We start from the raw sequence: 22,905 nt of genomic DNA, 5'->3' as shown, positions 1-22,905 counted from the left end.
TATATATATATACACACACACACACACACACACACACACACACACATATATTCTGAAGACATGTTCTTTAATTTGTGCTAATAAAGAAAAAACTGATCTCCTCAGAGCATTCCACACATGCAAACACAAACACAACACAAAACACACACACACACACACACACACAATTAATTTGGAAAAAGGAAAAAAAATTGACTAAAGGAAACACTTTTATGGTTTCAAAGAATGCTTCACTGAAAATCAGTATGCCTTCTAAACACTAGAAACAGAAGAATTAATTTAGTGACTTGTACTAGTTCGAGAATATCCTTTCCTCGAGCTGGTGATATTGTTTTGTGAGCACAGGAAACTTGTAGAATAATGAGTCTATTTCTGTGCTTGTATTCCTTGGAGTATGGGGTTAGCGATGAGATCATTTTTTATTCTTATCCCCAAGAGTAAGTCTTTTAATATCAAATTGAGAGTACATGACGGAGTCCAAAGGGGGAAAAAAAAGGTCAAACCTGGTTGGATTTCATTCTGGGAAAGCAGAGTGAGAGTAACCCTGAAATGGTGGGCCTTGCACAGAGTTCTGATTGAGAAGTCCCTGATCTTTCTAGTGTCACAATACAATGATTTCTTCTTGTAGAAATCTTCAGAGCTCCGGGTGTAATAGATAGAATTTCAGACTGCAGAGGTAGATTTGCCAAAGTTCTCTCTGTCACTGTCTGACACAGAATTTTTGAAAAGAATGAAAAAGTTGAAAGAAATACCTTCTATGTGATTTGGTCCCTCCTACCTCTTAAACTTCACCATTGTTGCATGAAGCTTTTGTTTCACAAATTATTTTTTTATAGTACACGAATTTACTCCAGCCTGGTTAAAAAATAATCTTTCTATCACTGGTTGATTTCAGTCATAGCACACTACTGATTGTAAAGTGCTACTTTGTTTGGTTAAGGAAACATGGGACGCTGCTGTTTAAATCTTTTCCTCTGTCTTCTACTTAAGCACTATTGTATGCATTGTGTCACCACACTGAAAACCCAGTTTGTAGAACATAATTTCATTTACACCATTAAAAGAATGGTTTTATAACTCACACTGGCCGTACTGGAGCTTCTGGTAATGAACAAAAGCACAAAACTCTGAAGTTAGTTAAACCCAGCATGTACAGTCTCCCTAGCAGGGACCTTTGCTACGTTTTGCTGTCCAGTGTATGTCTGCTATGCACATAATTGTGGTGTTTCATGTTGGTTAGCTGCTCTCAAGTGAGGAAACACAGTTCGGTTTTCTAATGCGTAACAACCACAGGCTCTGCAGCATCAGAGCCGAACACACACACACACACACACACACACACACACACACACACACAACTCTTAAATCATGGTGTGAAACTGGAGTCCTGCTCTCACAGCCGCCCATGCCGGGCTCTCCTGGCCCTGCTGCTGTCTTTCACCTCCCTACTCAGTGGCCCATTTGCCAATTCAATTTTTACCTCGGGTAACCATTCAAAAGAAAAGCCTAATCACTGTAATGGGATCGGCAACATGTTAGGGGAGGAAAAATAACAAAATTAAAGTTGATTTTAACCTGTGATGAAAAACACGCCATGGGGTGTTTCCATGTGAAATCTTGGATGCCATACAATGGATGGAGAGAAAACAACCAAAAGAAAGAAAAAAAAAAAAAAAAAAAAAAAAAAAAAAAAAAAAAAAAAAGGAGAGGGAAAGGGAAGGGGGGAAAGTGGGAGAGGAAAGTTTGCTTGAGTCATTTTTGGCCAAAATCTGCTTCTAACTAAAGCTTCACGGAATCAGTTTAGCGTTTCATAATGCCGCTGACGATTAGTTACACTTGGTGTAAAATGCTTGAGAGTAGAGGTTAGAAAGAATCCTTCCTTTTTTGCTCCTTGGCCTATCTCAAGGGTCCTGTACTCATATTGACAATGTTTGGGGAAAGAGCGCTTCCCAAGTTTTGTTTTTTTGCCATCAATACATCATTTATTCCGTGGCAAAGAGTTTGAAGAGATACAAAATTCCAGTGTTCGAGTCTGCAGGTTGACTTTGAGGGCCATTTTAAAATGTTTTGATTTATCTTTATTTGGTTTCTCTGAGGTAGGATTGCGCTATGTAGCCCAGGTGGGTCTTAAACTCACTACACAACCTAACCTGTCCTCAAGCTCATAGTAATTGTCCTGCCTCAGCCTCCCAGATCCTGAGATCTAGGGCCTGTGCCCCCACATCTGGTTTGAGGGCCATTTTAGAAACACGTTTTCTTTTACTAGGAAGACAGAGAAGAAATAGGAACAAAGAGAAATATGAAAAGAGAGGCTGGTGGGAGGAGGTAAAAAAGAGGAGAAAGTAAGAAAGAGGGCAAGGCAGAGTAAAAAGGATACAGAGAAAGGGAGAGAGAGAGAAAACTAGAAAAAGAACGAATGTGGAAAAGGAAACACCACCAGTACTGTTTATAGATTCATTGTTTTTGTTTCCTTTTTTAGTTTTTCTATTAGTATATGTTTTTCATATATAATAATGGCAGTACTTACTGGTTTATTGCCATTATCATGTATATATTATATTTTACCCTGTCGTATTATATGTATACATATACATACACATATGCATTATGCTTTTGCGACTCTTTTCTTTCCTTTTATTTTCCAGTTTAAGATGCAGTTTTGCTGACAAATCAGCAGGTCTCCCAATGCTTCTGACAAGCAGTGCGTGGTGGAAATGAAAACAATTTTGCCTGGTCTCATTGGAACCCCCCCGTCAACTTTGCACTCGTGGATCCGTGTGCTGCTCTTGCCTCCTGGCTCTTAAACTTTGCAGCAGACCTGGTGGCATATGCTTGTACGCTGCCCTTAACTTTTTATCACCCAGTCCTACACATATGTTCCTCGGGTCTTTCTCCTCTGGTTTTCATTTTGACCTTTCTCCTAAGTGAGTTTGAACTTTAATTTCCTTAACTCCACCCTGGTACCGTGCAATGAATCACACTGCTAATGAGGATTTTCTAAAATTATCCCTTTCAGCTTGTGTCACTGCTGTGGGAAACTGTGTTTTATTCTTGACCTAAGAATTGTATCCGTGTGCAAAGATGAAGAAAAGAAATGCCTCGCTGCTTCTTGAACATCAGCTGATATCCAATAAACCACCGAGAAGCCTTTTAACTCAGGGACCTGAAATAATCATCAATTTACCATGGGTATTTATCCCTTGGTTTTAGTCTTTCTCAATTCGATTAGCGTGGAGACCTCTGGCCTTAGTAACCCATCCGTTCTGACTGTGTATTCCCCATTGAAGTCAGCCTTAATGAAGGATAGGTCTCCAAAGGTTCATAAGTTTGATTCGCATAGCCATTCAAAGTTTGTGTATCCATCAGAATTTCTCTGGCCTGGAAATCAGGTTAGAAATGCCATGAGACCATGTTCTCTGGGGACATTTCTCCAAATCAATCTCTCTCTCTCTCTCTCTCTCTCTCTCTCTCTCTCTTTCTCTCCAGCCCAGCTAGAAATAAATTACAAGGCATTTCTTTTACTTCTCCTTTTCTTTTTCAATTGTAGGTATCATTTTTGGTTTGTGATTAGTAGACATTTAACTTAAAAGTGCTGGAAGTCACAGAATGCTCTCACACACCCTCACATTTGGCATAATTTGAGAAATCAGATGTAACTTGAAATCTTGTCTATGTAAGTAAAATTAAAAGTGCTTCTAATATGGTAAAGTATTGGCTTCCACTGTTGAAATATAAACAATAAATTCAGGTGATTAAGGCAAGGCATTCAAGATCTGGATAGGGTATTTTTCTCTGGCTCTTTTCCTGAGAATTTAAAGCACGATTATTGTGTAGACAAATGAGGACAGGGTTTTCAGCTCATAGATCTTCTGTAAGAGTCCACACGACTTATTGTTTGGAACTGGGATAGGTCATTTGACGTATCTGCAATTGCTTTAGTTTCCTCCTAGCTTAACTGACAGTGCAAGTGGGCTGCTGATTGTTTTTTTCAAATAAACTAAGCAGTTTTTAATTTTTTGTATCAATGACCCTTAAATAGGGAGTTCACTGTAATTCAGCAGGAATGAAAACTGAGAGTTATGTTTGAGGTAACAATAATTTTAAAGAGCACTTGTTATTCTAATGTACGTTTTAATAATAATGCCAAAGTATTGGTTCTGATAAAATAGACGCACAATGTTAACAAAGTAAATTTCATCAAAAAGCACTCTTTTAAGTGTAAGGAAATAATTTAGTTTTCTGAAACCACAAACCAAAACACAAAACAAGATAAAACGCACAATTTGGGAACCTCTTCTCTAGACTTGGAGTGTAGCGCCCCAGCAGGCCACTTAGCTAAGAGGAAGAATGACTGGATTCAATCCCCAGCGCCTGAGAACAAAAACGAACAAACACAAACAAAAACTCCTCTACACCTTATTTTCATTCTTCTCCCTCACATCAAACATTGCCAGCACAGAGGGATTTCCCGGTCTGCTTTTCTGCACATATTAAAATGGAGGGCTTGTGCATGACATGCGATTAGCTTGAAGGAGAGCTCTAAGTCTTAGGTTTGCCTCTGTGTTAGAGCCCCCGATGAAAGAGAGGAAGTACACCGGATATTGCCCTGAGGATGTTCATGTCTGGTTCCAGACAAAAAGCACATATTCTATTTATTTTCTTTAGAGTAATTTGCTTAAACAAATTATATAAATGTACTGAATTACATGTTTACCTACTAAATTAAATAATGATAATACTCAAATTTCTAGATAAGGTACCAATTATAGCTTCTAAACTATACTTTAAAAATGATTATTTTATCTCTTTTATAATTATTACCAAATCATATGGCACATAGTCTCTCTCACAGAACAGAACAAGTATAACTCAAGGTATAGCTAAACAAAGAGCATGTACCCTACCCAACGAGTCCTTCTAAATTCATGACACAGGAGCATTTGCACTACCTCAGAAGATGTTGTACCTTAAACACACACAAACTGAAGTGATGCTATGAATTGTGTTTTGTGTTTTAACCGTCGATAAGGAAATTCTCGGGTTGCAAGTGTAGCTTAGCAGCAGAATGATTGCCCAGCATATGTGAGGGCCTGGATCAGTTCCCAGCAGCACGAAAAGAAAAGAAAATTCTTATCTCCTTTTAAAGCTGTTTAAGTAATGTCTTACATTTATAGTCGTTACAAGTTTAATGAATGCTATTAATACAAAATAAGTAAACCATAAGGCACTGAATTTTGAAAAAGAAATGTTGAAGAAAGTGTTTGTATGAGAATGATGAACTGTACTGTATACCTAAAAAGGACCAATAATCTCAATGAGAAAAAAAAAATCATGCAAAAAGAAAAGAGAAAGTATTTGCATGAAATTTGAATACAAGGTACTGTTTACATTAGTCTCTGAAATAATAGATCTTGAAACACCCTATTGGCTTGAACTCACCAGTATTCCTCTCATGGTGTCCCTTTCTGCTGCTCTTAAATGGCAAAGCCTGAAGCTCCAATGTACTATTTCCTCAATTAAGTGGCTCAATTTAGTGAAAGGTTTCCTGAAAATTGGTTAATTCATAAGACAGATCAGTCCATGAGCTATTGACTTACCATCTAGAGTTCATGAGGAATGGTAATTATTTTTACAAAATTCACTGTTTTATTGATGTATTTCACTGAATGGATAAATAAAATATGCAGTTTATGGACTACTAAAAAATCACCCTTCCTATTCATCTTGCATTTTGCTCAGCTTTATAGACACATGCTTTATTCACAATACATGGTTGGATTAATGACCAGTATTCCATGAGCAAATTGGCAATAAATATCTATTGCCTTTTTTAAAATGCATGCTTGGTATGGAAGATAACTGAGCTGCTACCCATAGGGGCAATGAGAAGGACAGACGTGCTTTCAACATTCTGGCTGTATTGAGATATACTGAGAACTGGCACTAGGAAAGAGTGAAGACAGAAAAATAGTTCCCTGTGGAAGAAGTTAAGAATTTCTCTAATAACAGAATGAGTGAGCAAATCGAGAACCACAGCTCTGCTACTGTTTAAAAGGCTGTAGATAACAATGTAAACATGTCAGGGAAAGAGCCATTTACTTCCTCTATTATCCTACTGGGTGAAAGGCATAGCTCTGTATAGTGATCAGGAGTCTTTCCAAATAGCTTTATTTTTTTCCTTAAATTGCATATCTCTTCATCGATTAATGCCATGAACTAAATTTCTTTCAGTAAATAAACTGAATCGAGAAATAAATATTTAAAAACTTCCAGAGAGGGTCCTTTAGAAAATTACAGGGTCAGAAAAATAGAATACCTCCTTTCTTGGGGTGTTTTTTGAGATGATCATGCTAAGGCGATGTGCATCTTATAAGTTTGAAGGGATCTTTTTAAAAAGTCTCCAGGTGATGGTTACCTGTGTAAGCTTATAATTTCATTAAAACTGAGAAGCCCTGGTACAGCCATGTGTTGTGTTCATTAATAGATGGTACTTGCATCTGGGAATTAATTCATTTAAGTAGGGCAAACATTCATTAGAGTTGCAGTCCACCGCTAACAGGTTGTAACAGGTTGAAAGGCTTTAGATAAATTATTTAATGTGTTAAACTCTTGTTCTTAACGACCTAATAAAGAAGAGAAATCTCTTTTACAGATGAACTGAGAGGGACAGAAAACAACAAAGGGAAAGATAGTTTGAAAAGTTAAGGTATCTATGTCTAAGGATCTATTACCTGGTGAATTGTGAATCTACAAATTTAAAATATTAAAAGTGTTTACGTGCACCACCTTCATAAAGTATAGGAAAGCTTTTCCCAACTTGGGTTAATTTCACAGCTATCTCATGCAAGACTAAATTCACACTACAATAACTGCATTATATATTGTAAAGCCAAATTTAACTTCATTTTTTACTGAAGAATATTAGCATCAAATTCACACATTTATCAAGCACATTCATTATCTCTAAGATTTCAATGTATATATGCATCTAATAATCAAAATGTGCAAAAATATAATCATTTATCCTCCTGGCAAAGCCAGCCTACTCGATGATTATTGTAGATGTGGACGAAATACAGGTATATTTGCAACTGGAATGAAATCACCACTGACCGTATCTGAACATGGACTTGCCAGCCTTGTGGATGTTAATGTCATAATAGTCTGGATCATGCAGTCACCATCGTTGGAATAACATTCATTTGCTGTCAACACTCCTGTGTTAAAACAAATTAGCTAGATGATTAATGAATATCCAAATCAGCATGTGGATTCTCTGTGCTGATATCTTCCCTAGTGTGAAACCCATGGGCCTCCAACTCAGTGAGATAATTGTTGGCTCAAAAGGAAGGCCTGAAGGACTACGGGAGCACACGGAAAAATATTTCTGGCCATGAAACACTGGAGAGAGACTGTGTCCTTCGTTCCATAACAGATGGAAGACTGAGGTGTGGGGTGTTGTTCTTTTTCCTATGCTTTGTTATCAAAACAAAATGGAAGGAGGCTAATTCATTAAGAAATGATCAGATTTAATCCAGAAAAAGAAGTCTGAAGAGCAAAATAATGTAATCATATAGCCTGACTTTCACATAGATCACAGTTGGTCTTTTCCTTTCCCATCACCAAAATGAAGTGTTTTCCCGTGTTACTTACCACCAAGCACGAAGAAGGATGATATAAAGATGTTAAATAAAGCTAACTTGGAAGTAAGAGACATCTATTACGTTACAAAGCAAAATATAAGTATGTATATATAGCACACCCATTGATAGGTGCATAACATATGCATGATTGTTTTATCAACATAAAATTTGCACATGCATGTATACATCTATAAATACATGTAACTTGTTTTATGCATGTACAATATGTGTTTTATATATATGTTGCATATGCATAAAATTTGAAATGCATCATCTATTACCACAATTCATAACAGAAAATTACAAAGATATTTTTACCAACGAATATGGCTTTACAGTGATTCTTAGAAGTTCATTTAATAGAGGAAATGGAATGACACATTAAGCTATTCCTACCAAAGTTAACGCTAAGAGCAGAGGCAAAAAACATGGCAGCATTCACTTTGAAGAGAAATGTTTAGTAAATCATGTTGGATCAATAGGATAAATGTACTAATATGATAGATGTATGGTAAAATCTTAAAATTGTGAATAAGAAAATTCTTTTTTTTTTGGTACCGGGGATTGAACTCGGGTCCTTGCGCTTGCGAGGCAGGTCACCCTGAATAAGAAAATTCTAAAGAGAAATATCAAATTATCACAGTACTATGTACAGCAAAGAACGTAAAAAAACTTTGAATCTCAGCCATGTAAAATAGGCATATGTATTTAGAATAAAATTATGTGTAATTTTAATTTGTTTGATTTATTTCCTTTCATGATTTAAGTAAATTATTTACTGTAATTTTGATATCTTCTCTGGTATAATATGAGGAATGTCTAATCTTATAACCAGAAATGCTTTTACCAAATGACTGTATTTTTTAATGAATTATTGTGATTTTCCATTGAATATCATGCCGTGGTTAGTGTATATTAAACAATTTTTTTGGTACTGGGGATCAAACTTAGGATCTTGTGCTTATTAGTCAGGCATGGTGCCACTACCCTAAATCCCTGGCCCTATATTAAACAATTTTATTCAATGTATACATTCCCTATTTTAATAGATTGCACATATTAATTCTGGTACTAATAGGGCACTATTTGAAACTTTACATTTAAGATATATTATTATTTAAATATTTACCTTTATTATAGTTATATAGGAAAGTTTGTTTATAATACGTATTAAATTTTTAACATTTTTCACATATTATGCTTCTTTTCCAAATCCTCTGAAGGTTCAGACAGACTTAGACTCACTTTGGCATTTTAAAAAATTCAGAATTATTTGGATAGGTATTTTACTAAATTTACAGTAATTTGAGGGTATTTCAGTTCTTTTATATTGTGTTTTGTAAATTTAAAAAACAAAATTATCTCCTAATTCAGTTTTGTCAATCTTTCATTGGTACTTTAATGTTTTATTCATGTTATTTCTGCAATTCTCTTAGATTTACTCCTGAATAGCATGAATTTGACTGATGCAAATCTACAGTTTATATTTATATTTACTGATAATTTCTGAATTATTACTGATAATCCTTGAGTTTTGAATTAATAAGTTATGACTATCAATTTTTAACTCTATTACTAAATTTAGCATATGAAATTGATTCAATTTTCATTCAATTATTACAGAAGCTTTAGATTTTTGATACCTAGCACCACAGAACAAAAGAACAATTTAAATTATTAAAATATTAGCACATTTTTATTCTAGGTTTTATTGCATAGATTAATATCTATGTGTTTTTATATTTCCATTTTAATTATTTACTATTTATTTATTGGTAGCAGGGATCAAACTTAGGACCTTGAGCTTGTGAGGCAGGTGGAGGCACCACAAAGTTAAATCCCCCTGTCCTTGTATTTTAATTCTTTACATTTCTGAAATAATTAAACACAAAATTTGCAAACATTATTTTCAAAAAGTTCTCATTTATTGTTCACCTAATTTCTTCCATTAGCATCATCTTACACGACCTTAGTAAAATGATCAAGACCTGAAAATTAAATACAATAATACTAAAGCAAATCACAGGCTTTTTACAAATTTGCAATCTTCCCAGCAATGTCCTTTTTCTAGTCGGGATCGGATTCGTGGCCACTCATTGCATTTAATCCTGTTTCTTCAGTCTGCTCCATCTGGGAGGCATTCTCAGTCTTTCTTCTGCCTTTCATAACTTTGACACGTTCAAAGAGCAGGAAAATGTTCCTCTTTGATTTTTTTCGTTTACTTTTGTGCAGAATGATGCCATTTGCACTTGTGTAATACTTTCTGATAAGTAAAATGAAATTATGCATTTTGGACTCGATGTCGAATCTTCCTTTTTGTGGCATATCAGGAAGCGTATCATTTCTTGACATAATAGATAATGTGAAAAGGGTCCAAAGGGGAAGAGGAAGTGGGAGGGGGTGGAGAAAGGGGAAGGGAGAATAATAAATAGGAGAAAAGGAAAACATGGAAACAAAGTCTTTGTAAATAGGAGGGGTGGAGTTGAAGGGAGGGCAGGGGAATGGGGAAAAAATAAGAGCCAAGATACACCATGTAGAGGTCCACATTCCCAGTGCTGAGTGTCATCATACTGTCTACCTAAATGTACCAATAAACTTAATGAATAATTAAAAGAAAGGAAGTGGGTGATGTCTACACATCTAATTACTTGTAATGGTAACTTGCATACTTGGTGAAGGTTACCCACTAGCTTCTTCCACTGTAGTTACTATATTTCCTATAATTAATAAGTGCTATTTTGTGGAGAAGTAGTTCCAAACTACGCACTTGTCCTCCTGGTCATTACATTTGTATCTACTATTTTTCACACGTGTTGACGATACGCGATTGCAGTAACTGTTAATGTGTGCTTGACAAATGGTGTCTTTTTATTTGCAACGTTCCTTCTATATATTAGGCTGCTATCTGCATTCGTCACAAGCATTTTCTTAACTGTTGTTTTTGTGTGTTCAGTTATAAGTCATTTTGGACTCACCCACATTGCGCAGTAAAGCACAGTAGCAGCATTCAATTCCATCATTTTGACTTCCTTTTTCCCGGTTACTCAGAAGAATGATTGGCTGTGTTTCTGTGCAAGCACTTGTGCAAGGGTAGATAGATGATAAACGATAGATAGAGAGGCAGACAGACAAATATGAGGCACTGTCTCGCTCACTGGCGAGACTCGCCATATTAAATCCATCGTTACGTCAATATTATATAACATTGCCATGGCGTGTGGAGCATCTCATATTCCTAGTCCCAATGAAGTATTTCCACTCATCCTAAAAAAAGAAGAAATAAGAGATAAACCCATGTTTTTCTTACTTTAAGGGTATCTGTCATAGAAACCTGGAAAACTTAAAAGATAAAGACAAGGGACGGTCCAAAACTCTAAGGAATGGTGCCGATCTGGTAAATGCGGTAGACAAGGTCATACTTTCATGTTTCTACAAGCCGGCTTTTCAGGTGGAAGGCTCTCAGCAGTACAATTCACTGAATATTTGGTCACATCTGATAACAGCACTGAGGAAAGAGGACTTCCAGAACTGCTTCAGAAAGTGGCAAAAGCAATGGCATAACTATAGTTGAAGTAAGGAGGAGTATTTTAAGGACTATTAATGGCAATGTGACTTTTACTGTAAGGCATTTTTACAAATTTAATCATCATATTTTGATCACACTTCTTGCATGCATATTTCTTTTTTCATCCCTGAATTAGCTTCCTGTTTGTTTGTAATCAACACCTACTCATGTGGTAAATGAAATCACCTTCTTAACTATCACTCTTGGTAATAACACTCTAGTGCCCATCTCCAGGCTGAAGTCTCCATGGTGTCATGCATGACGTCAAATAAGAAAGATGTGTATATTTTCTCTCCTAATGAAATACCCTAATGTTTAGCTCCTTTTCAGCACAATATGCCTCCATTAATAGAAAATATGCATCCATCTGGCTGTTCTTTTGCACTTTTTTATTTATTGTATTTTACTTTTTAAACACCTACCTTTTAGCACTTCCTAGATCACATGCCTGAACGAAGTCAGAGTGAAATCCAACCATGAGGCACTGGCATCTATAATCCAAATATACCTCTAGAGGGTTCTTGTTTGCTTTTCTACCTGTGCAAATGTACTCTATAGACTCTGTGGTATTTAAGCATATACACGTGAAATAAACACCTCCATGTCTTTTACAAAAGCATTCCACAGAATGCACTGAGCCGCATACATCAGGCAACCCATTAACTTTAATTCCTTTGCCTGGTCCATATACACATATTGCAAATAAAGTTACATTTCTAAGCCTCCTTACAAAATCCACATAAAGGAGCATCAGACATCAGGCATGATGTTAAGAATCAGCTCTCACTACTAGGTGCATTGTGTGAAGTAATTCCACACTCAGAGTCTTCTCTCAAGGGCAGAACTTTAGAGAGTGTTCGGGAAAAAGAAATATATATTTTTAATAAGCACAACCGTGTTTTTCCAAACACACCTAAAGCACAGTATGAGTATTTGAATGATACTAGCTGCATGCTCATGCACTAGAAAGAAAATAAAATATTAGCCCATTAATTTAAATAGTTAATGCAATGTGATCAATATCGACGTATCTTTTGTTTAGGAAAGAAAAGCTCCTATTAGTATTCTTTTTGGGGGGTGGGGTACCAGGGATCACACTCTGGTCCTTGTGCTTCTGCGGCAGGCAGCGGCAGCACTGAGCTAAATCCCCAGTCCATCCTATTAGCATTCTCTCAAGTACAAGGAATAAAAAAATAGTCTCTCTAAGATGCTACCTTTCAAACTCACATTTAGTGGATTATATTGCATTTAAAGTGCTTTATTCTTCTTTTTCATACTTCCCTCTAAAGTAAGAAAATAAATTTGCCATTTTCAGTGGGGAGTAACCTCATACTCGTCAAAGTTAACAGCTTTTAGTAAAATATGTCCTTAGTTCTTTTTGAATGACTACATAAAGGACTTTGGGGGCCTTTTAAATCATTGTCTTCCATTGTAACAATATTCTTACACTTCAAGTCCATTAAAATATCAGTTGACTCTTCACTAAAATTTAAACTAAATTGCTTTGAACTGCTAATTTTGATAGATGCATCCCATTAAGCATACATGCACTACTACCTTGAGACATGACTATCATTTCCGGTTCTTCCGCTGGAAAACATGAGTATTCAAGTAGGTGCCTGAGGCTTTCCAATTCCTACTTCCAACTCCTCACTCCACTTTGTCTCCGATTCGTGGACACTGTATGTTTTAGGGGAGTCATGCTTATGTTCAAGACTTGATATTATTTTACTAGCAGTCTTATTCAACTAACAAAGAGACATCTATTCTCAGCAATATTTATTGCCCTCCCAGTGTGAAACCTGTAAAATATTCTTACTGCTCAAACTTACCTTCTTTAAGGACAGGGGAAAGGAAAGAAGGGAAAAGAAGAAAATAGGAAAAAGGGAAAAAATGGAACCAAAGTCTTTGTAAATAGAGAAGGGTGGAGGGGATGAAGTGAGGGCAGGGGGATGGGGAAAAACTAAGGATCAAGATACATCACGTAAAAGTATGAAATCCCAGTGATAAATGTAACTGTATTGTTTACCTTAAATGTACCAATAGGCTGAATGAAAAAATATTATTTTCTCACTTTAATTTAGTCAAGTCCCAAATATGTATCCTCCTAAGATTAACATACTTATAAAAATCTATTATGATTTTTCCTTTCTTTTTACATGATCTGTTTTCTAAAAGGCTACATATATCTTTACACATATATCCTGAAGAATTAGTGCTTTTGCGTATATTTTAAATTTTTTTTAATTGTTCACCATTTTAAACTAAGAAAATCTAAAATTGCCAAAAGGTAAGGATGATTCAAAAGACTGTCAGATTTCCAAGTGCTTCAACTATATATAAACATTGAGATAATAGATATTTGCAAAATATTGCTGAATTTTGATGCAGAGAGTATTTGGTCAGAGTGTCTGACTATATAGATTGTAATTTGGAGGAATTTCAAATTTAATAAGAAACTACTCAATTTGACAAACATCTGAAAATAAATTTTATCATAGTTACTTGACTCATTACTTTGGTCACGGCAGCTTATCACAGTATCTAGGGATGTACAGTAAATTTGACAAGAGACTGAGCTAAATTACCTACTTTTCCAATGCTAAAATATTTATGACATCATAGTTTACTTTCACCAGGGCATGTACACTACTATAAATCCCCTGACCCAAATTAATCGTGAAAGAGTTAATGCCGATATAATCTGGGTAATTGCCTGGATTTGGAAATGTCACTGGTTATGATAATAGAGCAGATACCCAGATTTTATGACTTACATGGACACACAAGTGTGACCTCATTTCATTTTAAAGCAAATGTTAGTCAATCCTCGAATGCTATTAGGGACACCACCCTACAGGAGAACCTGAATTAGATGACAAAATGGCTTTCTTGACTTGTCCTGCTTCTCCCTGGCACCCTAAGACCCCACTTTCCCTTCTTGCTCCGTTCCTTGGCAGCTGGCTAATCCTTGGTCAGCTAGTAACTGTTTGCAGCTGTAGGCTAGCTCTCGCGTGGTCAATATTCTTGTGAGTAGAGGTGAGGTCCCATTCATTTGATGCCCATTTTGACTGTTTCAGTGAGAAACTTCTTCAGGATGTGCACCAGGGTTTTAAAGCCTATTGGATTCTTACCATTGTCCTAAAGATGAATGAGGTTTCTAAGTCTCAGAAAGAGAAGGAAGATGAGCCATGGCCACAGGCACCCAAGGACAGAGCCAGAATTTGACTTTTAAACTTTATATATCACTATGCTACCTTTAAAGGCACAGAGGCTGATAGTCCGTTCTTTTCTCAATACACAGTGAACAACAATTCCACTTTTTTTTTCTTGAAATTGTCAGAATAATTTCAACTCAGGGACACACACACGCACACACTGTAGCAAATTTATTTGAATAATAGTCTTTCAAGCCACCCAGAAACACAATATTATAAATAAAACAAAGTCATCCGAAGCATGTTACAATATTTCTGTAATAAATCTTTTCAAAAATGCAAACGTTTCATCAGATTCTGTTTGGGTGTGTTGAATAGCACTAGAAAAATATTTTTAAGTGTCTTTAACTTGTTGAGACGGTACATTTTAAAGAGAGACAGTTTGGAAACTAATAATAAAGCAGTGTGGCACAACGTAAGAATTTGAGGAGCAGATCGCAATACTGAGGGAGAAATGAAACCCGTTTTTCTGCCCTTATTTTAATTTGTTTTTATCTTTATCGTTCCAAGATGTGGAATCACAGTGCTGTGAGGGCCAGCGGAATGGAAATGGGAGGAAATGGGGCTTCACCGTGTTGGTGGCACACCCTGCTACCCCTGCCAGGAAAGGAAAAAGGAAAAGGAACCTGAGAAACCTCAGGATAATTGCTATTCATGTCCACATCCTCACGGACAAAGCGCTACCTCCCGCTAAGGACGGAAGCCCCGTGTCGCACCAAGCTCTTAGGCAACTGGAGTGGAACCTACAGTATGCTAGCAATTCAATGAGAAGTTGGCATAAGCGATTGTTTAATTATTGATTGTTGCTTGGAGCTGTATCATTCTGAATGATTAAAAAGCTCGCATTCTAAGGTCAGGTAAGTAAGAGAAGTTGGATGCTCAAGGGAGTAAAAAGAGGTTGAAAAAAATTTTTGGCATTTCTTGAGTTAATTGTTTTTCTTTTTTCCTTGACATACTCAGAGTAGTTATATAATATAAAAAGCTCCTTTTCATATCCCTCAGTGTGTACTCCGACTCCACATATAGAATGCCCCCTCCCCTCCAAAAAAAAATTCAGTCGGTGCCAAAATCTACATTTTCATTTGGCGAACTAGTTAAATCTATTCATAATCTGGTGCCTGAATCAAATTTCAGAGCCGACTAGACTGCCTTGGCTCCTGGTTTTTGTTTCTCGACCTGTCTCCAACTGAATTTAGCTATGATGTTACATCTTTAGCTGTAGAATTTCTAATAAGAGTGGCCTGTTTTCCTTTGCCACTGAGGGGCTCCTACACAAGACTCAGCATTTCCAAGCAGGGGCCCTTCGGAGCCACTGCGGAACATTTGCTGGAAAGAAACTCCTTATTTCTTTAACTTTTTTCCTCCCCCCCACATGTTCATTTTAATGGCTCTAACACTACATAAAACTCATGCACTCTGCAGTGAACAAATTTTGCAGACAACGTTGTCAAGAATCAGGAGAGAAAGCACGGAGATCTCGCGAAGGGATTTTCTGTTTGTGAGAGGGCAAGCGTGTGCGAAGACCCAGCAGGAGCGCACTATGGGGGCCCCTCTTAGCTAGAAGGATGGGGACTTTTTTCTTAAGTATTCAGGAACACTCGAGAATATTCAGAAGAAAGATTATTGTTAAGACTCATCTGATAAACGAAAAGGGCTCCAACACAACATGGAAACATTAATATGTTTTATTAAAAAAAAATGCTGAGAAAACATGGCAGCTTAAAAAATGAAGTAACATCTTTGTGTGTAAAATTCCCGGTGACTTAAGCGTGATTATGTGTACGTGCATTACTTTCTAATGTCTTATGGTTGTTTTGCATTGAATAAACTAAGGAAAAGGACGAAATGCACAAGATCAAAGGAAAGATTCAGTTTCCTGCATCGGTTACCTGGTATAATTATTTAACTGCTTCTGTTCCAGGTTCTTCTAAAGTCTACAGCAATAGTAAGAACAGCTTGCCTAGGAGGTGTTCACGAAGATTTGGCTACTGTACATAAATTCTTATGTCGTGGGTGGCACCTAGTCAATAATTACAATTATTGTTATGAACTCTGTAGGATGAGCACCTAATGTTTCTCACATGGAAGGTTTTACCTATTTTACAAGTAATCTTGGTAAAGACTTTTTGCTTCTCGAATGGGTAAATATTTTAAAAATACAAGCCATGTGTTGTTATTTCTTGATATTATTATTTCCAGCTGCCTTGAAGTTTGCTTGGCAATGCAACTTGAAAGAGAGGAGGAAGCAAGGAAGGGAGGGAGGGAGAGGAAGAGAGAAAGAATGAAAGGAAGAAGGAAAGAAAGAAAAGAGAGAAAGAGAGAGAAGAAGGACGGAAGAAAGGGAGAAAATGGAGGGCGGAAAGGAGGAACCAGAAAGAAAGGAGGATAAACAAGGAAGGCAGACAGGAAGGAAGGACGGGGCATGTATATTGTGGGCAGAGCATTTGTCTAACTTTCAAGATCTCCTAAATCCATCTACATCACAGCAAAAGACAAGAAATAACACAAAGTAATTATATACAATGGCATCCATTTTAAGTAGTTCAATCCTAAAGAAAAACAAGGCGTACTCAGTATGACATTTAGTACGGTTTTACTATTAGTGTACTTGATGGCAAATTTATGCGTCAAAATCACTGGCCTGGGGCATCCAAACTAAGCAGCATTTCTAGGTGTGTTTGTGAGACTATGGAATGGATCAGATTAGCACTGGAATTTGTAATGTGTATCACACTCCTCCGTGTGGATGGCCAGGAGGGAGGAGTACATAGCTTTACATGTTACATTTTTTCTAAATCACTGCTTGAGCTGAGACATCTTATTTCATCTTCCCTTGCCCACTGAATAGGAACACATGATCAGGAACTGCTTTTGAACTAGGATTGAATTAGATCACCAAATTTCCTGGGTCCCCAATTTGCAAATGGCAAATTGTGGTACATTGCTGCCTCCATAATCATGTGAATCAATTTCTCATAAGAAATATATATGTATTTATATAAAGCTATATATAGAGATAGATAGGTAGGTAGACAGATAGATAGATAGATTTCTAAGTTCATATATCTATCTATGTTTCTGTGTGTGTGAATTATGTGTGTCACAGTGTGTTTTTCTTTGGATAATCCTGACTACTACAGTATGTTTTTTAAAAATTCTTTTACGTGCTCTTTTATGACAAACTTTTAATCTTCTTAAGGATGATAGCCTGTGAAAATTTTCTACACTACTCCCATATCAGCTGTTTGATACTTCACACTATGAAAAGCTGAAAAAAAGGAACAGTTTTCCCTTGATAATCAAAACAATGCACTACCAAACCTACCATATGTGAATAATAATTTCCTTCCAATTTCTCTACAAATATCGGAGAAAATGCATTGCACCACCAAAAACAGAAATAGTAAACATTTTCAGCAAAACCAAGGCTCCACTGGGGCTGGGAATTTAACTTGGTTTTGCTGCCTGCCTTGTAAGTGCAAGGACCCAAGTTCAGTCCTCCACACCCCTCAAAACAAAAAACAAAAAAAGACTCCCCTGAAGAATGCTAGAGGTGGAAGAAGCAACAGAAAAAATGAACAGAAATTAGGAAATGTGTGGCTTTCCACTGCAATTAGATGCTCTGCTGTGTTAACGTCTTCTGCAAAATACATTTTTCAATTTTTCTTTTTTGTTATTTGTTATTTTAAAAGAAACCAGTTACTCATACTGTACCTTTTCCTTCCCACTTTTCCCCCTGTTTGGAGTACTGAGGATCGGACCTACGGTCTTGAAAGTAAACTACATCTTCAGCCATTGTGGAGGTTATTTTGAGACAGAATCTCAGTAAATTGTTAAGTTTACCAATTTGGGTTAGAATTCGTGATCCTCCTGACTCATCTTCTCAGAGTGCTGAGATTACAGGTGTGTGTCTCTACCCCCAGCAAATTCTTTCCCACTTTTATGATTAAGCATTGTTAAGCTCCTCACGCCATTCCCTACGTGTATTTCTCTTTGTTACATATTTTTCCTCTGAAAGTCCAAGTGCACTGGTGTGAATCCTTTGTCTAAGCCAAAAGCCTATGGGTTGGAGTAGTGAAAGGTCATGAAAACTTTTCTCTGCCAGTAGAATTTAAGCCAATTCTCTATTAAGCAGGGAACCTTCTTGCCTTTTCTCTTCTCAGCCACATTTTTGCTTTCCTTTTTTTTTTTTTTTTTTTTTTTTTTTTTTTTTGTAATTTTCTTCCTCTTTAACATCCTATTGGAAAATCTTTTACACTTTGTCTGATTTTATTTTCATCACTCTGATGAGAAATGCCAATGTCTTTTATTAGATAAACAGGGAGAGGGCTTTTCTCTTTTTGATCATAATTATTTCTTCTGTTCCCATTACCCAGCAAATTGCACAGTGTAGGTGCTCCATAAATATTTATTAAATTGATTGACTAAATGGATTAATAATAATTTTCTACAACTCATTAATTAATTCAAGCTTAGTACTTGTTAGGTAATATTATTATTCAGGCCAGTGATATTATTGAGACATCACAAAAATGACAGTTATTTACTGTTGGTATTTCAATTGGACAGTGAAGATTTTATGATGAGAGACAAATAAAAAAACAATAAAAACACATTAAGAAACAAGGATAAACCAATTGTATCCTCTCCAATCAAATGTTACGATCTCTTCTCAATTGCTTTTTATTTTAACAGAAAGGATTTCAGAAATATTAATGTATCTATAAAGATGACTTAGATGGCTTGAGGAGAGGGTTACATAATATTTTCATTCATCTACTTATGACTAACATTCAGGGACATTGGAAAAATTATCCACATGCAATAAAACATTGTTTCATCATTTTTCTTAAATCAGCTTATCCATACTTCCGCTAATTTCATGGAAACTCAGTAGAACTAGTACAATACAGGCTAATGAAAGGGAGAGAATATCTCCTCATATCTACTGTTATTTTTTAAAGTAAATTTTCAGTTCCTTTCTTGGTAAATATAATGGTGAGCCGAGGGACTGCCATGCTTTTCATGGCCCAAGGCCAACATCACCCTTGGTGAAGCCTTATTTCATTTCCTTGACTCTTTATTCATCTAGCACTCTACTCCTATCTGCTACTGGTCATTATTTAAGTGATAATATAACTACTTGCGTCAAATATCGATGTAAGTTCTACGAGGGCAGGTTTGTTCACTTTCATGTTCTAACCAAGATACTGAGCAAAGCACTAAATAAATTCCTCTTGTGAAAAAATGCAGCTAAGAAAATCATGACCCAAATAAGATTTGCATATATTGAAGTGATCTGAGACAGTATCATTGCAACAGGCATAGCTTCTTCCTTCTGTTACTAGGAGAATCCCTGTACATCACAGAAAGCATCAAATACATTGTGTTTTGACATGTTCCCACATATGCACACAAACCTCACTTAGGTTTTAGGGTCTATGTGTTCGTGTGTGGCCCTTGTCATATCTAACCCACAACCCAGTGATTCTGTGCCATGGCCAATGTTGTTACAGTGGTCCCAGGAGCAGGCTCACTTGGCACTTAAGTCTTTTTTCTCCAAAGGAACTGCTTACTTTTCCACCAAGAGTCAGAGATCTGAACGTAGTCCTGGAAACACGTGTTTACAGAGTTTAATCCTAAATTCTCCCAGCTGTTGATATCGATCCCGACGACTCTTGGAATTCTGAGGCAGTCTTGTCCACCTGGAGATGTCTACTACATTACCCACAAGCAAAGCTGTCTTGGCTCTTTGTCCTGATGCTAGACGGCAAGAAAGGCCCCAAATCCAAACCCAATTTTTACTAATTTAAGCACATTTAACCTGGAGCGAAAGCCAAGGGGCTGGCTTGGTTGGTGTCATGGCTCCTGCCAAGTTTGGGTGGGTTTGTACAAGCTCAATGTGTAGTGCCAGTCCTGATCATTACAAGCTGGCACAGAAAATTAAGCTACCACACCTTTAATGAATTTAATTCCCTTATTTTGACAAAGTTCCCAATTCCAGTGATTCACACTTTAGATTTTAGACACTTCTTCTACAGGTGTTTGCCAAAGGCCCTTACTGGCAGTCAAGCACTAGATTAGTTAAGAATAAGTACAAGAAACACCACCAGCATCTTGGTTTCTGTGAACCAGAGCTGGACCTCAAATACCCAGAGTCAAAAACTCTTTAGAGAACCTTTGTGTGCTTGCTCCATATTCTTCCAACTCTTCATGGTTTCACTGCATTTTGCACGACTGAGGGACTGTGAAGAGTATCAGATCTGGACAAACACAAGCATGCTAAACACGGACTAACCGCTAAATACCATCATTGGAGTTTGCAGTGAAATAGAAATACATAGAAACCAAAATTCACCAGAATATAAAACAGGTACCTTTGTTCTCAATTTTTCGTATATAATGGAAAAGAAAGATTTGGAGGTTGTTGTTTGAAAGCTGGTGGAAAGAGTGGATTTCATTGCATTATCTCCTTGAGTTTGAGCCAAAGAGCTAATACTGGGCATTATGCTTTGGATGCTGAATGTTCTCCAAAGTGCCACATACTGGGCTGTGCTAAAGACATGGTCACCAACTGGTGGCTCTACTGGGAGCTAGTGGAAGCTGTAGGAGGTAGGGTCTAGACCAAGAAAGTAATTGGGGGTGGAGGAACCCCTTCTTTCCATCTGTACTTCTGGTGACCATGTGCTTCCTCCATGAAGTTCCGCCTTGCCGTGGCCCCCAAAATAACAGAGCCGAAAGGTAGGCACTGAAATGCTAAAAACCCAAGTCAAAATAAACTTTTCTTTCTGAAAAAGTTGCTTATCTCAGGTATTTCGTTGGAGACACAAGGTTAAATAACTCAATGGATGATACACTTCCTGTGTAGCCACCAGCAGAACACTGAGTATTCTAAAAATAGTTTCCAAATCAACCCTTAAGAAGTGTACAAAGTCGAACGGGTGTTAAGTGTTAGAACTGAGACTGAGATCCACACTTAACATATTTCACTTCCGATGCCATTAAATACTGGTCCTGGGGTCAGCAAATTTTAATGTGAAAGGCCATAGCAAGTCATTTAGATTTTGTAGCTCAGGTAGACGGTGGCAAGTATACAATCGGTTGTATCACAGGGAAGCAGTCATCAGGAATATGTGCATAAAACACTGCTGGCAGTTCTAATAAAAAGTTATTTATACATACAAGCAGGAGGCCAGTGCCATCCTCTGAGTCATGGTTTGCTGCTATGCATAGTTTCCTTATTCTATTCTGTATCATAAATTCGATTTTTAAAAATAATTGTTAAATGAATGAAAAAAAAAAAAAACTTTCATTCTTTCAACAATTTCTCGGGTCCTGGATGCTTGAATACTGTATCACAACAGGGTCTCTCTGTTCTTTCTCTTTATCCATTCCAGAAATACTTACTGAGTATTAATGAAGAATATGTGACAATCTGTGAACTTTTCCCTTCTCTCTCTTTTTGTGGTCTTCCTTCAATAATTATTTCATTCATTTTTTCTATTGCAACTGTGCCTCAGAATTTCTATTATTTGCCAGACACTCCAAAATTTTCAGGTTATGAAAAAATACAACAACATTCTTTTCTTCTTTCTAGAAAAATTCACTTGGAGGTCAAGACATTAAAAATAAAGCATATTGTCTCTTAAATTTCTGCTTCGGTTGTATAATAATCAGCAGTTTGGGAATCTGTAATGAATTTTCCAGGAGGCAACTCTGATGAAAATGTCAACTTTCTAAACAAAGACAGTTGTCAGAATGTTCTCTCAGAAATCCAGATTATTCACTGTTTTCATCGTATCAGTTTCCGGTTCTTCAATAGTAAGGGGGCATTGCCACCTGGTGGAAAAAAATATTGAGGGGGATAGATGGTCACCTGGGAAAAATGTGGATAAGTATCTTTGCTTACACTGAAGAATTTTCCCCTGGGAACATCAATTTGGTGGCTAATGAAATTAAAACTGCCCCCACTCCCAATGTTCAGTACCTAAAATAATTAAATGCAAAACGGTCTTAACAATTGCATTTAAATAGATATAGGCATATTGTTTTGGAATACAGTGATTTGAAATGCTGTGTGTTACTTCTAGTCATTAAAACTTCCCAATGGAGTCCTTTATTTCATTTATAGAATTTTCCACCCCTTTTCTATAATTTTAAATGACTTCCTCTGTGTGGACTCTTTTTGTTCACATTTTCGATAATGCTCATGTCTTCTATCACATCTACGTAACTTGAACTGAATTTGTCCTCCTGCTTCCTGCACATTCGTATTCTGCATTGGTGGATTGCATCTCCTGCCCCTAAACTTTATCTACCTACGTATTCCCAAGCACTCTGAGATCTCTTTCACTTCACATCACTTTCCCAAGTCTGTTCTCAAAAGTGTGAAATACGACTTATTTTAAGTCCTCATGATCTTTGATCTCTTTCCAATCTCACCTTCTTCCTTGAAATGCTTCCTCGGACTCCAACTGTG

At 36.7% G+C, this 22,905-nt stretch overlaps 1 long non-coding RNA gene across 13 annotated transcripts in view; it reads left to right on the top strand.

The window, feature by feature from the left end:
• LOC104873750 overlaps window positions 1-22,905 on the top strand; it is a 121,130-nt gene that overhangs the window by 55,734 nt on the left and 42,491 nt on the right. For 6 of the 13 annotated variants that reach the window (XR_002025930.1, XR_002025927.1, XR_783574.2 and 3 more), the window contains one exon: window positions 2,646-7,833. The exons of 5 other annotated variants lie outside the window; for them this stretch is intronic. This is a non-coding gene — a long non-coding RNA (uncharacterized LOC104873750). Of the gene's footprint in view, window positions 1-2,645; window positions 7,834-14,936; window positions 16,717-22,905 lie in introns of those variants that run through there. 2 more of the 13 variants (XR_002025929.1, XR_002025928.1) reach the window with 2 other exon arrangements.

The sequence above is a fragment of the Fukomys damarensis genome, unplaced genomic scaffold (genome assembly GCF_012274545.1).
Source record: "Fukomys damarensis isolate Sample0158 unplaced genomic scaffold, DMR_v1.0_HiC HiC_scaffold_23, whole genome shotgun sequence".
NCBI classification, from domain to species: domain Eukaryota; kingdom Metazoa; phylum Chordata; class Mammalia; order Rodentia; family Bathyergidae; genus Fukomys; species Fukomys damarensis.
Note: the sequence above shows the minus strand (reverse complement) of the source record. Positions and strands in the feature narration are given on the sequence as shown.